This window comes from Larus michahellis, chromosome 9 (assembly GCF_964199755.1).
Source record: "Larus michahellis chromosome 9, bLarMic1.1, whole genome shotgun sequence".
Classification (NCBI taxonomy): Eukaryota; Metazoa; Chordata; class Aves; order Charadriiformes; family Laridae; genus Larus; species Larus michahellis.
In genome coordinates this window covers 34,124,277-34,138,217 of record NC_133904.1, presented here as the reverse complement: position 1 = coordinate 34,138,217, position 13,941 = coordinate 34,124,277, and the positions used below count along the sequence as shown (strand labels likewise).

The following is a 13,941-nucleotide window of genomic DNA, read 5'->3' as shown; positions in this document are numbered from 1 at the left end:
CGCAGGGCGCTGCCTACCACATACACTTTGGGCACTGGTCATAGAAGGTTGGTATCTGTGGCATGGTGCAAAGTGGTACAAGTTAAGCAAGGCACTTGAAGAACTACAAGTCAGTGTAATCAAACATAATCTGGTTAGCATGTATCTCTATGGCACTCTTCTCTCTCTCCTCCATCCTCCCAGAATCTGCACTTCCCATTCAGGGAGCTAGTTGGTATATACCAATATGAAGCCTGAGAGCACCTTAATATTTAGGGAACAGAGAAAACTGGAAAATAAAAGGAGAGAGAAGAAATTAGATCCCTTATAGATTTGAATATAGCAAATATTAAGTTCTTTCTTGATGCAAGGACATAGTTCTTTGCTACCGGAAAGCTTCCTTTCAGCCACATATTGAAGCATATCTCTGCCTATATTTAGCAAAATGTTTAACTTAATAAATAGGCAGGCATTAAAGACAATGAAGTAAACAAGGCTACCATACAACTCATCCAAAGAAACGAAAGTAATCATCACAAGTCAAAAGACTAAGGAATCAACATTTCAGAGAGATGCTTGCAACTGATCCACGATTTAAAATAGAAAAAGAAAATATTAAAATTGTTCTATCCTGTTTGTATATTACTTAAAAGGATAAATTAATGGGATAAATTATTCATTCTGAAATATTCACTGTGCTTTACTAATTATCACAGCAAACATAATGCAGGAATTTAGTAAATTCCACTGTCACATACAGGCAAATACAAATGCAAAGACATGCTTGGAGATGCACTGCAGGCAAATGTGAACGGTAAGAGATATAATTAAAGATGCTTTAATAGGTTTTCAAAGTTGCTAAGATACCATCAGGTAGCGTAGCACATCTTGGACAGCCACAAATATCCAAGACTATGTTCTAAATATTCATTTCCTGTAGCTTTGCTTTGTTTTTGCCTTTCCTTTCTTTTGCCTTTCCTTTCTTTTTTCTTTTGTAACTTTCCTGGTAATTGTAAACCTCTTCAGATAAAACATCACCATCTGACAGGAAGAAATATTTGTGTTTGGGATTCACTATATTCACTCAGCAATGAAGGAGTTTTTACAGCTTTTCTGAATAATAAAAAGCAACACAAGTATAAAGACAAAGTTATCTGCAAAAACATGACTTGTAGCAAAGCAGGCAGCTGAGAAGGTATATGTTTACCACTTCCCATACACAACTGTGTAACTGAAAAAGAAAACTAAGGGCATTTGCATTAGACACAAATGTGATGACGGAAAAATGTGAAATAAGACAGCTTTACAGATTTGACATAAAAATAATAATTTAATCACTTAATTTCTGATTGCCTTGACACAACGCAGGATGGAAAAGTTCTCTTCAGCTTTGCTTCTGATATCCATTTTTTTGCCATACAGATGATTGTACAGATGCATTCCAAACCCACACTTAGCAATGGCTGGTTCTTTGAAAACAGAATGGCAAATGCCTACTGAACTTTTCTTTTAAAACTTAACACCCAAGATCAAAGACTAATTCAATTAATTCTAATCTCTAAAGTTATTAGATCTGGGGGCTTTATTATTAACATTTTTTAGGCTTTTAATCCTTTATACAATGACTTATGCAGGCACATAATATCCCAAATGATAATAACCACATTGTGAATTCTAATAAATTTTTATCTAGCACGAATCATATATAAAGCTGTCAGTTTAGCTCCTTCTCTGTAGAAAAGAAACAGAAAATCCTGCACATGATGGAAACAAGGGTGATAAAGACTACAGATACAAAAGCACTATTTGCAACTAATCATTTATTTGGAGATCAGAAATGGTTTCCAAGCAGACACGGGGGCAGTTCTTGGCACTTAACATGATCCTCTTTCAAGCAACTCTGCATTTAAAAGGGATATAAAGCATCCCAAGGACTGTGAAATGCAAAAATAGCTTTCAGCTGCCTTTTCTCCCTGCATTGTCCATAGTCATGAGAGGCAAGCCCTGACCCCACTGAAGTCAACAGAATTTCTGTCATTGCCAGTAGCAGGACCAAGCTTTATCACAGTTTTTATTAATAATTAATTCTTCAGAATGGCATTACATATATTTTGGCAGTGCCCTTGCTTTTTCCAGTGAAGTAAAAAAATGGTGCAAAACCAAAAGAGATTCGGAGAACGTTGCTAGCTCTGATATTAGGATTAGACTAATTGAGAAAATGTTGCACCATATTTATGTTATTCATTACTGAGGTCCTACTCTTGCTAGCTACCCTAAGTTCCAGTTCCACTTGAACTTTTAATTAAAATACCGTTAGAAAAAGAGGACAACATAATGAAAACCTCTGTTTTTATGCAGAAAAGGAGGCATTTACAAAAATGGCAGACTGGCCCAGAAGGATATTAATTGAGGTTTATAATTAAAGCTTATGATACCATAACCCTTTTTTCCTGAGATAGTCTTAGATAGCACTCTGAGATTAGTCAGTTAAATAAAATGGAATCTCAAGACATTTACATGAAATACATTGCATATTATATATAAATGTGATACTAAGGTGATACTAATCATCTACCTATTGCTCAAGCTCTGCACAGCCATTTTGTACCTTTTTAGCCAACACAGATGTTCCATCATATCTGCTAATCTGTTGCTCAACTGAGGGTATTTGTGGCCTTCCTCAGCCAAGTCAAAGCAGATCATAACAATGTTGGGCACATCGTAGCTAATTTTAACCTAGCCTGCATGGATTACTTTTGTCAGCCATGATTTTCTACAATGAAATACAGTCTAACGTAGACTACATCAAATGGGTGTGTCACGCTAAGATCTCTGCACTCACACAATCAATATTGCTAGTCTCGGTAGTCATTATACTATTACAGATAACATGACATATGACAAATCATACCTTTGTTTATATTTATGTGTCACGACTCAGGCCTGAACTCTGGATAGCATGTCCTCCCTCTGTGACATTATAGTGTTAGCTGCAAAACACAAGTATTATTCTGTTATCGAATGAAATGGACTGACCTGGATAAGAAAAAAACCTTCCTCTGTTGACAATGTCTCAACACGATGAAAAATCTGTCAGGGGTCATTTCTTTTTAGTGAAACTGAAAACCAATCAATTTCTGATCTTTCTAAATACAAGATTAACTCATGCGACAAGTCCACTTAGTTCCTTCATTTGCAGAGAGAAGAGCCCAAGTCTAAAAGCTGTATCTTGAGTTGCATGAATACATAACCAATGAAAAATTTCACAAAAATCTTAATTATTTCTTTGCACCAGAATTATTTTTATAAAGTATTACAAAGCACTTCTAAATCTTAGAATTCAAAATTAGTACAAGATTGAGTGAAGATTAGTACAGGAATTATTAGAACATCAGACTACAGAATGATCACATTTTAGACATAATCATATATACTGATCATTTGTTAAAGAATATATGACCCAAGTGTATTATTTTGGATATTTTGTCAGTTATGTATCAGTCTGACAGATGGCTGCTGTTCAAGATATACTTGGAACATTGCACATACTGTTAATGGATATACGAACGAAGTTTTAGGAACTGTATGCTTTCATTTAAACTTCACAGTTAATGCCTTTGATAGATGCTGAAAAGGATTTCTCAAAAATGAAAAGAAGGTGATGACAATTTCTAGACATTAGCGGAGTATTTACATTGTTATATACTTGTGCTTCTTATTTCCTAATCCAAATTCTCTAACAAAATGCTACAGGATACATCAACTCTAGACTTGATGTGATGACACACTAATATTCTCATTCTCCTGGAAAGAATATATGCTCACTATTTGAAAAAGTCACTTGCTTCACCAACATGATACTATTGGAAAAAAAAATCCAGATGGAAATACTCCATTTCCTTAGAAATTGGTGGATAAGGATGTAGACAGTAGTTGCCCGCAGTTTAACATCTCTCAGCCATGCTAAATTACATATAAGTGTTAGCTGAAGTTTAACGACTATTTTCCTACCATATAGGAATTACTTATGAAGAATTTAAATAGCTCATAAAAGTTGAAAAGCATAAGTTGTTTTGAAAACAACAGAAATTACACCAAACTCCTCTTAAGTCTGCACAACAATTTAAGTCCCTACAAATGCAGTAAGATTGAACTGTATCTCACCGAAGTCTCAGAAATGTCTCTGCATGAACTATGGAGTATAGCTATGAATTGCTTCTGTATCCACTTCTGACATGCATCCACCTCCAAACCAGAGTGTGCTACACCATGCAACAAAAACCCAGCTGATTACTAAGATCTTTCAAAAAAGAATATTGAATCTATGTTAATAGCCATGGAGAATTTCAAGAAAGCAGAGTTAAATGTTACTAAGATTTAATAAAATTACAGCACAACTTAAATGATATTGAGATATTATTGCTACCTCAAAGGTCTTTGAAACCTGAATCTTAATGTCCACAGCTTAAGTGAGTTGCTAAACATCACAGTCTATAAAGTAATTTTGGACAGATTGTTAATTCCTTTTTAATTATAGAAGTAATATAGTGCAGATAAAATTAGGCAGGTTTTATTTGGAATGTTAAATACCGGTAATGCTAGTGAATAGAGCAAAGAATTATTGATTAACTGCCAAGTGTACTTCGTAAATGGTATACATGTTTAATCAATGAGTTAGTACCCTGAATAGAGTGATCCTTAAAGTACTTACCAAATTTAGAGATTGATAGCCTTCTGTTTTATTTTCAACTTACTAAGCATGTGCTGTGTGTACTGCAAAGTATCTTTGTCATTGGTCTAAAAATAAAACTTGTTTTCCTGGATATATTATGTACTTATAGCTGGCAACAACCATTTCACACTTGCAAATTAAACCAATTCCTGTCAAGTGACTGAGAGTCATGTTGCTTTCAGTAAATCCAGAGAGATCTGGTAAACTGTCAAGATGAGTTTGGTTAAATGTTAGCAGAGTTCAAAAGGAGAATAGAGAACATCAGTTCTAGTAAATTCCAAAAAGTAATTTGTGTCAAGTTTACTTGAAGGAAAAAAATGTAACAGAAAAGGTATTCAAACCCTAGAGAACCATGCTCAAACCTCCCAACAGTTTTTGGCCTTTGTGCACTCTGACATTTAAATAGATATGTGGAAAGCTCCCTAAACAGCAATCACTGCCTACTTGCTTATTATATTTAATACAATTGGAAAATCATTCTACTCCACCAATTCATATGGAAATCATTTTGGAAGAGCACAAAAACAAAAAAGCCAATCTACTACTGGAAGGCAAACTAACAGAGACTGATATTTCATGTTTACTTATATGGAAATATATGATAGAGAATATAGACAGAAAGAATGTATAAAATGCATACAGAAAGAAAGCACAAAGCTATTTGCAAAACAGCTGTAATGAATACAAAAGCTGACATCCCAGGCTGTCCTTTGCTCCTAAAGAAATTACCTGGTGTTTCAAGCTTGCAGTACAGAATCGTACGCAACCAGCTGCTGACATAGCAACATTCACAATACAGACATGGAAAAAAGGCAATGTCTTCAAGAGCAGCTGCTATACCGAGCCAAGAGGAACAGTATTGTACATAGCTGACACTTTGGAGAGAGGCGTAAGAACACTTGGGCCATTTTTGACCAAAATTTCCATAGAAAAACAGTTTAAAGTTCATTTCACCTATATTGTATATTTCTCGAATACAACCAAGGACAGTGTGAACTACTCTAGTGGTCTACCATAAAAGGCCCCAAGATACACCTGGAAGTATCTCAGACTATCCAGACTCTGTACTATTCCACACATTTCTGTCAGTTTGAAAGTTGAAAATGTATGGATGTAAAACATTATTTTTGCTGAAACCTTACATAAACATCCCTTCTGGATTTGTTCTTGAAGACTGTTCCACTCAAAGCATTTAAAGGCAAAAAAGTACACCACTTGTAAGAAGTGTTTCTTCTGTTCATTTTTCCTTTAATTTCAGCTCCTGCTATTGTTGTTATTTAATGAAAAGAAGAAAAAAAAAAACACCGAACGTTTAATGAATCTGGCTTGTTTGACTTATGCTTAAGAAAAAATTGACCTCCGTTCCAGTGACACACTTTAAAATCCTACCATCTGAGCATCTTTATTTAAAACAATACAGATATGTTGCAAGCTACTGCAAGGGTTACGATAGGTTGCAGCAAGTAAAGATACTGTAAGAACATCCTTAAGAATGTATGGAACTCCCATTTTTAACCCTTTCACTTCATATTAATGCTTTTTCCCCCTCATCCATCATCACCACACAGGAGGCTTGGACAGAAAAGACTTTGTCAGATTGCTGCTTGAGAATTGAGTGGGCCTTATCAAGTACCAAATCATAGCCAAATTGTTTGAACCCATCTGTGTGTTGTTCCACTTCGTGCTTTCCCTTCATACTCACATCCATCTTGTCAGAGTCCCTGCATCAGAGAATATAAATGTTCTTGATTTTTCCAAGGTAAAAATACTTAAAAGGAAAGGAAAAGAGAATAATTTGAGCACAAACCCAGGACAAAACACAACCTGGCCTTTTCCTGACCTCTAAGCAAACACACAAAATACAACTACCTTAGTTTTTTAAAACCCAAATTTTTTTCCAATTCCATACATAGGTGATATCACTGTAGCAAACATCCCACTAAGGTGTAATATATTATCTAAATTAACCTTTTGGCAATTAGTGGCTCTTTCAGAATTAAACATGGTATTTAATTAAAATTTCCCTATAAATTTGAATTAAAAAAACCAAACTTACTTACTTAAATGAAGTTAGTTACTGAAATGAGGTTTTAAATTTGCTAAAAACATCAAAAAAGCACATTTTCCTCATAATACAAGACTTACCATGCGTAGTATCGGGACATGTCAGAAATTACACTTTTCCTCTCCATATACAAATTTACAAGCTGAATAACTACAACTCATTGAATGCTGAAGATTATTTGCTACTAGTGAAATTCTCCATCTTACAGTTCCACATTTAGCGAAACCTGAGTTCTGCCGCACGGGATTTTCATTCAGGAAGTCCCACGACTTGCCTCCTCATCTGTCTCCCCATTTCATTAGTTAGTATTCGGAAAATAACTCCACTGAACAGACATACCAAAACTTCAGTACGCTGTGCCAGAGAGTCAGCTCCTGCAGTAACAAGATTGTCATTTGTCACCTTGAGTTTCTCAGGATTTCACTGGATCTCATTACAAGTGAGTGTGATTGTACACAAGGTATTAAAAGACAAGGTAAATTTAAAGCTTGCCTGACATGAGTAACTCAGTGATGAGTGCATGAAGAAAATAGCGAAATATGTAAAAACCTACACAAGTCATATTACATCTGAAAGCAGAAATCCAAAGATTTTGTTTGGTTTTGGAATAACTATAGATTAACAAACAATAATCATAAAACTTGACTTCACTCACTTTTTCCATGCATTAACAGAATTTCCATGCATTAATCAGAACCTTTTCATTAAGCCCAGCACTGTATAGCATGACTTTGCCTAAATTTTCAAAGCATGCTATATAGATCACAAGTTTCTCTTCAGTTTTCAACACCAACTTTGTGTCTACTCCGTACACCTGTGAACTGAACCTCTGTACACAGCAGGAAATTTCTGACCACCGAAAACAACTTCACATCTATTTAATATGTGCAGCTAAGCACAAGTAACTAAGCACAAGTGATCACTAAAAAGCCAGAAAAAGGGCTCTGGATCTATTATGCACTCAGTTTCCACGTTGCTCCGTGCAAATCATTCTGAGGGCTTTTTACTAAATTTACATAATGTATACTTTTCCTTCCTTTTCCTTTTACATGAATTATTTTTATATTCTATTTGCACAGTGCTCCAGTGATATACAGATAACAGGGAGCCTGCAATGCCTCCAGAATGCATTTGTGTAGCTTAAAAGTACAGAAAATTCCTTGTTCCCCTGGTCACTCTCACTAGACTTGCATTCTAACATAAGGAGAAAGAATGACAACTTCCTCATTGCCCCCAGTGAACCCATCTATTAAGTGAAGATTTTGCAAATAGATATTGTTTAAAATTTAATTTGTCCTTTGAAAACAAGTAGGTAAGAAGAGAAGCGCTGTCAGTAAACAAGCAGTCTAAAAGAATTAAAAGTCTGTGGAAGAGAAGCTAAGAATCTGGAATGTTACATGGCTGACAAAAGCAACTGGGTAAGGATGATGTTGGTGAAATAATTTGTTTAAATACACTCTGTGAAGTGACTGGAACACAACAAACTCAGATCTTAATCTTAGAAGACTTGACCGCTTTCGAGATCCAGACAGAGCCAAGCAGAGTGTCAGACATCTGAACATATGTATTGACCTAGTATTTCCCAGCAGTCAGAATTCAGGATGTGAAGTTCCAGTTTTCAATGAGCAATGTTTACATACAAATGCAAAGCATGATAGAGCATGTTCTGAATTTCAAGAAAGGGCTGAGCTATTTCTGGGAGACAGCGTAATATGAAAGTTTGGTACATCTCAAGTAATCCTTGTAACAAACACATTCAATTACCTGCTAAAGTAAATGTCTGCTATGAGGCAGACTACAAACAATCTAAATGTAAAGATTTCAGGTCTGATCCAATTGTCATGAAGACACTCATTACAGCAATCCATGCAGAGGATTTTTCTCATGATATTTTTGCTCCATTTGCCATACCTGCACTTTTACTAGCAGATTACTTACCACTCCAGATCAGTAAAATGGTCATAAAGAACATATAGAACATTCAGGAACATTAAACATGTTTCTGACACACTGCATGATTCATTCTACATCACTTACTGTATCTCAGATCACATCAAATCATGTCAAACATCTAGAAATTGAATGACTAGTACATGACACTATACATTTATTACATAATGTGATGTGACTATTAAAATTTCACAAAAAATATTGTCCTGGTCCAATAACTACTATCAAATCAAGACTGTAGTTCATCAATCTACAGCGGATGAAAAATATTTTTTTCAAGCACAGTACTGAAAATAAACTTCTTTTTAATCATCAGCTGTCCTTAAAATAAAGCATTTGTAGATATGGCAAGTCTTTTAGCAAAAACAGTCTAATATTTTTTGGAAAATTTTATATAGTGCCACCTGTCCTTCTTGCTGCTTCCAAACTGTTTCCTAGGTACACTTCATTATATCTTGTTCTGTTAGTATTAAATCTATTATGGTCAAACACAAACTCCAGTAAATATCTTAATCAGTGGTGCAAATTTCTAAGCAGCCAATTAATATTGAGCAACCTGATCTAGTGGGAGGTGTCCTTGCCCACGGCAGGGTGGTAGGAACTAGATGATCTTCAAGGTCCCTTCCAACTCCAACCATTCTATGATCCTATCAATATTACTGGCATGACACTTAACTGAACTCAGCTAATTATTAAACAGAGAGTTTTTTGTGAAAATGATCACAAAACTTGAAACCAAATAGCAGAGAGATCTATTTATGCCATCAGCGAAGCCCAGAAACCATGGATAAGCCCAAAAAAATCTAAGAGTGACAATTTTTAAGTAGCGAAAATTTTCCCTTCCAACTGTTCAAGCCTAGTTTTGTTCTCAAACGATAACCTTAGTTCTTTCAACTGTACTGCCTGAAAACATTTTGAAAAATTATGGCATACTTTCAGACCTAAATGTTTTCTGGGTTGAAATACCAAAGGTGTGGCAACTAAGTAATCAAGGTGAAAAACAAGTTGAATTCAGACAACTCAATGCAGGCACCTTTGACACAGTGACAGTGATGCAATGCACCTGTGTCAGAGAATAGTGAAAGACAAGAACTGTGCTTTCACCGAACAAAAGACCCAGTGCATCACCCAAGCATACAAATGGAATAATCATGTTTTAAAGTAAAAGTTACTCCATCTGCCATGATGTCTCCTTGGAGTAACTAGTCCTTAATTAACAACAATTACACGCAATTTCTATCTGAAAATATAGTCAGAATGAACTACCTGTTCCACTAAAATTGTTGAAAGATTGTCATAAGCAAGTGATAATGAAAAGTAGTAGTGACATTTTGAAGGCTCAGTATGGTCTGCTATTTTAAAAGGGGCATTCTTTTTACATGCTATACTGTCGTATGTTAAGGCAAGACTGCATGTTTCTTTGAGCTAGCATCAAAATAATAAAAAAAAAATCAACCATCTCATGACATTATTCTTTATAAATTAAGTAGGTCCAGCAAGGATCATAAAGTTTCATTTCTAATGCATCAGCCATTTATTCCAACGAACTCAAGAAGTTAAATGAGATAAGGTTATTCTCCTTAGCTTATCAAGGCATTTATGTACAAGCACAGGCACACAGACTGAACCTTGTGGTTCAACATCTCCGCCAAATCTATTTCAGCTGAGATTAAAACAAAGGGAAAAGCATACAAAGAAAATAAAGTGCAGTAATTTGTAGTCCACAGCTAGGAACTAGATAGCAAAAGAAACATCTGCTTCTGGAAGGAAAAGCCTTTCCACAACAGAGAACAGCTGCTGGAAATAAAACAAGATTAACCTCTCTTCTGTCTTCATCCTTGTCGTGGACAGAAGAGAGATACCACTTGATTGTTGTCCCAAAGCAATTGATTCAAAAGGAAAATTTTATCTGTTTCATGATTTGAATCAACTTGGATCATAGAACAGAAAGGTGGACCTGGAGAACTGAACTAATTTATCTTCATAAGGCAAAGCAGGACCAACTCTGCTTAAATTATCCCTGGAAAATGATTGTTTAGCCTGCTCTTAAGTTCTGCAGCAACAGAGACTCCGGTATTTCCTAAAGCAATATATTCTAGGATGCAACTATTTTTACAACTGGAATTTTTTCCCTGATGTCTAGCCTAAATCTCCCTTGCTGCAGTTTAATTCCATTATTCTTTATCCTGTCCCCAGAAGCGATGGAAAACAAATTATTCCCTTTATCTGTGAAGCAATTTGGAGACACTTGGAGACTCATCATGCTCCCTCTCCTCCTCGCTCAAGCTGAACAACTAAAACTCTTTCAGCCGGGCAGGTTTCCTCAGCCTCCCGCCATCCTTGCGCACCCCTCTCGATTCTCTCCATCCATGTGAAATATGCTGCATAACATCCTAATTTCCAGTTGAAACCTAATCAAAACTAAGGAAAGTTTGTTTTGTGTGTCTTAGAACCAAGGCTCCTGTTCACACACAGCAGCAGCCTCTTCACAACGTAACAACGTTGATGATTAATACTCAAATTGTCACCTAAACCCAACCTCCGCATCCTCCACCACACCTAGCCAGACATTCCCTGGCTGGTAATTACACAAATAGGATTGATTCCTACCTGTGCTGGGCACAAAAGGCGGGGCTTCGGTAGCCGGGGGCTGCAGCAGCGCCTGTCTGTGAGGAGACCACCAACTGCCCGGTACCGGTCGCGGCCCGTTCCAGGCTGCCGCAGCCTGACAGGAGCCGCCTGCTGTGGGCCAAAACCGCCGCCTGTCGGAGGGCTGCACGGCGCCCCCCGCAGATCTATCCAGGAAGAGACGAGACTTGTGAGGAAAAACGTAAGGAGAGGCATGGAGAGATGCTCGAGGAGGGAAGAATGGCTGTGGAGACCTGCGACTGGAGGCGCTCCCTGCCATCGCTGAGGGACTGCGGCCCGGGGTGGCCCACAGCAGGTGGGAAGCCGCTGAGGGACTGCGGCCATGGGGGGCCCACGCCAGGTTGGAGACAGTCAGAAGCATGGGTTTAGGAAGGCAGAGGACAGGTGACTGGGTTAAATTCAAACTGAGAAAGGAGGAAGAAAGGTGCTTATTTAAATGTTTATGTGTTTTTTTTCCCCTAATACATGGATTACTGACCAGAAGCTGGTATTGTCAAGAAGTTAAATTCACTAAAAATTCCCCAAGTAAAGGACGTTTTTACCCACGTCATTACCCACATGGAATTCTTTTTACCTCTCCCATCTGAGCTACATCCTATTCTTTTCCAAATTACTTCTGCAAATTCTGAAGATCATTTTGCACTTTTATCCTATCAGAGGCCTAAAAGCATAAAAACAGCCTTGGGAACAAACCCCAAAATTATCAGTTTATTTTCCATATGACATGAAAGAAATAAGTGCAATGGACACTAAGAACAAAAGAGAGTACTGTTTCAATTTACACTGGTACATTGTGGTGTCCAAAATACTTCAAGTACTTGTACACACACGAGTGCTATACAGGTTAGGTAAGGAGCATATTTATGCTCTACTTACCCAGCGCTGTAATAATTTAAGTGTTATTCTGAAATGTTTTGGAGAGTCATTATTGAAGGTTATTTTTTCCACTTGATTTATCACACTGTAGATGCTTCCACACGTAGGAACAAGACTGCCACACCTGCAGCAGCCTCCATCCGACCACAACCCGGCCTGTTACACTTCATGAACACCATATTCACTCTGAACTGCCCAAGAAAATGAACTTAGAAAGGTCACTTGAGGTGAGAGTTAAAATACAATCTTAACAATTTACCTTCTTGTGTTTGTGAAATTGAATACACAGAAATGAAGAAGTCAGCAGGAAGTAAAGGTACATTCATTAATATCAGCAACAACACACAAACTGGGTCGTTGCAGAGTAGGGTGGGACCAAGCTTTTGCTGCACTTAGGAGCGTACCACCTTGCGCACCACCAGCAGCTCAGGGGAGCACTGCACCATACAAAACAGTAGTGACACCTTGTGTGCAAATAAGACATAAAACTGCTTGGTTTGGGAACCTAGGTTGAGGAAAGTACTTCTTTCTGGTATGGGGAAACAAAACAAACAAACAAACAAAAAGTGTTCAATAAGAAGAAACCCATAAGATGTATTTACTAAAAAAGCCCATGCACCACAACAGGTAAAACCCAACGACCATATTGGGCTGATTTTCCTGTGGTGTCATTGCAGAAGGAAGTGCAGTATTTTTAAAGATACACTTCAGCAATGAAGACCATGATTTGTAGCTGATTTCTCACACTGGCTTTCTTTTTGACACTAGGCAAACTCTTCACCTTCAGCACTGCTGGTTTCTCACTGTAAACCTGAGAAGCATCTTCCCAGTCATCTGAGTAAATGTTCTGAGTAATACCCAGCAATTTTTCATCAAACAATTATTTGTGGATACACATTTCAGCAGTTTTAATAATATTTATGTACCTTATATGTATGCTGCATGTATCAGTCAGTTAATGTTTTAGTGATACTTTCAAAACACAAAAGCCTAGTATGAGGACACAGCGGAAGTTAATAAATACTGCTATTGTTCCTTAGATTAATAACATCTTCATAAAGGATGCCCTCTGAAAAAGTGCAGACTGCTTTTGTGCTGTATTTCAAAAGGCAACAAAAAAAATTATAATTAGACATTTTCCTGGTTTTCAATCCTCCTTATAAACAGTTTTTAGTATCACCTAAATTAATTTTCGTTCTCATTTAAAAGACAGAAAGTAAGTGAGAATAGGAAGCGAATTGCTTGTCATATCATTTCTCAGTACTCTGTAGCTCTGCACTGAAAATGTACTTCAATGATGCAGGAGCTGTGAAAATTCAGGCTGTGATCATACAGGCTGGAAGGGGAGTTGGGGCTGACTTTAGGGGGGAAGTGTTGTGTTTGTTATATATTTTACTTTAACATAATGCACAGTTGCCGATATGAAAAAAATATGCATATATTTCTCATTCTGTGTTACAATATGCCAAATATCAGTATGCCTCGTTACATAAAGTAATAAATGATGCACCACTCACTTTTTTTTTGTTAACTTTTGTTTATGATTTAAACCAATAATCACACTAAACACTTGGAAATAAATTAAGCCTTTTCAGACTGATTAAATTGGCTGAATGCTTTAAACATGTGACTTTGGCAGATCTAATCATTCCAGGATAGTCGAGGAGTTAATCATGCAAATGTCTTCAGA

General features: G+C 36.8%; 1 long non-coding RNA gene across 1 annotated transcript; it reads left to right on the top strand.

Moving 5' to 3' along the window:
- The first annotated feature begins 11,445 nt into the window (after nt 1–11,445).
- Nucleotides 11,446–13,155, top strand: LOC141748973 (uncharacterized). The gene is made up of 3 exons (XR_012589179.1): nt 11,446–11,670; nt 12,343–12,478; nt 13,020–13,155. It is a non-coding gene; the product is annotated as an uncharacterized LOC141748973 (long non-coding RNA).
- Nucleotides 13,156–13,941: the final 786 nt, after the last annotated feature.